The following is a 3278-nucleotide window of genomic DNA, read 5'->3' on the forward strand; positions in this document are numbered from 1 at the left end:
GTGAAGTCGTAGTATTCATGCTGGTAATCTCCCCGGCGTATTCAAAAGCTAAACTGTCTTTTGATGGGACATTTCTTCTTTCACTGAAAGACAGGGTTCACGAAAGATATGTTACACTTTGAAACTATATTTGCAACAGGGTACGCGGGTACACAGTGCAGTTGTTTGAGACCTGCTCTACCCCCGAGAAGGCAAAACCAAGTTCAATAGAAGAACCCTTGGTGTTGCTATTTTCCTTTTAATCACAGTTAGGATTAAAAGCCACCCCGAAAGCATATAACCTCGATTCTCTTCAGAACACTCGGAAATATATCGGGTGCTCAATATGAAGGGATTAACATTGCACCTCGAAGGGTAATTGTGTTGTCATGACAGGTACACGGGTATACTATAGATCTAAGCATTCCGATGGACACAATCCTTGACACTTTGACACCTTTTCATAATATGTGTCTTTACGTGTAAACGCAAATTTACATTCACAACAAATATAATTAAGCTTAGTATCCATTCATTGTTCTATTTTCACATCATGAAAATATTATGACGTTGGAATTCGGTATTTTTAAGATAATGTATCTGAATACATGTATACATATATCCACATAAACTCATATTGTTGTACTGTCATTAACTGTATATATAATTATACATATATACGAATACACTCATATTGTTGTACTGTCATTAACTGTATATATATATACATATATATGTATACTCTCATATTGTTATTAGGTCATTAACTGTACATATATACCTAAACTCATACTGTCGTTAACTGTATATATATACATATATACGCATACACTCATATTGTTGTAGTCATTAACTGTACATATACATATAGATTCATATTGTTATACTGTCATTGACTGTATATATAATTATACATATATACGAATACACTCATATTGTTGTACTGTCATTAACTGTATATATATACATATATATGTATACTCTCATATTGTTATTAGGTCATTAACCGTACATATATACCTAAACTCATACTGTTATACTGTCGTTAACTGTATATATATATACATATATACGCATACACTCATATTGTTGTAGTCATTAACTGTACATATACATATAAATTCATATTGTTGTACTGTCATTAACAGTACATATACATATAGATTCATATTGTTGTACTGTTATTGACTGTACATATAGCTAGACACTCATATTGTTATATTGCAATCAACTGTACAGTGTATTTATAAACAACAGTTTGTGTCCAAAAACATCTTCTCATCCTTATTTTCGCCTTGAATTACGTGAATTGTAATAAGCAATGGCTGTGTCTTAACTCACTGACTCGCCAGGGTGCCTCTTCCGTTCCATGTTTGTTGAAGATCACGACAAACATTTCCTTTCCGTGGCTAGAGACAATAAAATGACTGTATCATTCTAGCGTTGCAATGGCCCATTAGACACCACGTGCACCTCCTGTGGGCGGGGTCAGTTGCTAACCTATCGACTTGTCTCCTACACCATCTCACCTCGTCTGCCAGCGTTGCTCAAGCAGACGGCAGGAAGACCTGCCAAGAATAGGTCTAGGAAGTTCGTTCGGCATGTCGTAAAATATTGATACATCTATCGAACGGAGCAAACGCCTAGCTAAATGTGTTGGCTATTACCAGCGTTGTCTGTTAATTAAGGGACGCCCGTATGCATCTGCATGCTTTTAGTAAGACAATTGCCAGGAAACTAGGGACGACGGAAGCATGTGAATTAGATGAATCAATTAAACACACTGAATGCTTACAGATATACAGCTATTTGCGATACTACGTACGTCAGCACAACGTTGCTCCTGCGCCTGCTGTTGAAGAAACACATATATGGAGATACAGTATATAATAGGTCTTACAGGGTAAAACGTTCTCACATAAATCATCAGTTCTTGACTAAAACATCAGGTATACGTTGACATTGAACAAATTCAAGCTTATATTAATACAGTATTTGTGTCTATGTTCACATTTTATTCGGAGAAGCTCACTTCAAGCATAGCAAGATCGTTTGAGTATCTTTGGGCCATAGGCGGATTCAGAGGGAGGACCAGGGCGTACAGCATCCTGTATGGTGTAGACAGTGACACATATCTCACTGGGAGAGGATTTATATATTTTGGACCCCTCCCTTTTAAAAAATCCATCCTTGTTGGGTGGTCTCACGCAGTTATTTTGGGCCGCATTAAAAATCCCGAAACACCAAACACACCAAAACCAATATAATGCGCTCTTATTGTATTTCAGATTTCATCCGTAAAGTTTGTTGTTGTTAGTCAGCAATGTTTCACATATGCACAGGTGGCCTGTTGATAATCGATAGGCATGATAGCAGGACCAACGCCATTAACGACGATCAGGGGTGATCCAAGTCTTACCAACTTGTGAAGAAGCGGGTTAAAACTGGTCTTCAGCAACCCATGTTTGTCGTAAAAGGCGACTAACGGGATCGAGTGGTCAGACTCGCTGATCTGGTTGATGCATGTCATCGTATCCCAATTGCGTGGATCGATGCTCATGATGTCAATCACTGTATTGTCTGGTCCAGACTCGATTATTTACAGACCGCCGCCATATAGCTGGAATATTGCTGAGTGCGGCGTTAAACAACAAACCAACCAACCAACTTTGTAGGGGTTTTAGTGATCAAATCTCCCAGTCTATACTACGCACTGCAATAGATGGAATATTGGCGGCGATGGTGAAACCCTACCTTGTGGAAGGACTGAATGTATTTAATAACAACTGCTGACAGCATATGAATGAAAATAGGATCTGTATAGTTCAGATGATGTATGAAACATTGAGAAATCAGGTCAGTTGATTTTGTCATGTGGAAAACTTGCAGGGTCCTTAACCCCTACCCCTAAACTTAAGAATTTCAGATTTTTATCCAACATCGAACTTTTGAACTATTCCCTTACAAACAACATTTAGAGTGGGTTCTTGCAAGCATCAGCCACTAAAGACATACCCTTATCTGATTGTCAAGTGGACCTAACCACCCACTCAACACGTGGTATGCCTTCAGTGGCTGGGTCCACTTGACAATCAGATAAGGGTATACAAGAAACTTTCCGAGTGTTGTCCGATTCCTCCCGTGTGTACAGTATGTGAAACACAGGGTTGACTCTTGCTGTTGCCATGCTGACCCCGGCGTCAATAACATCTACGGGTATCGTGTGAAATAATGTCATTTGCACTTATCGCCTTGTATTGCACCTCTACATGTAAAGTGACTTTTTGCCTAATGTCATC

This window comes from Haliotis cracherodii, unplaced genomic scaffold, assembly GCF_022045235.1.
Source record: "Haliotis cracherodii isolate W230 unplaced genomic scaffold, xgHalCrac1.p SCAF_3, whole genome shotgun sequence".
Lineage (NCBI taxonomy): Eukaryota > Metazoa > Mollusca > Gastropoda > Lepetellida > Haliotidae > Haliotis > Haliotis cracherodii.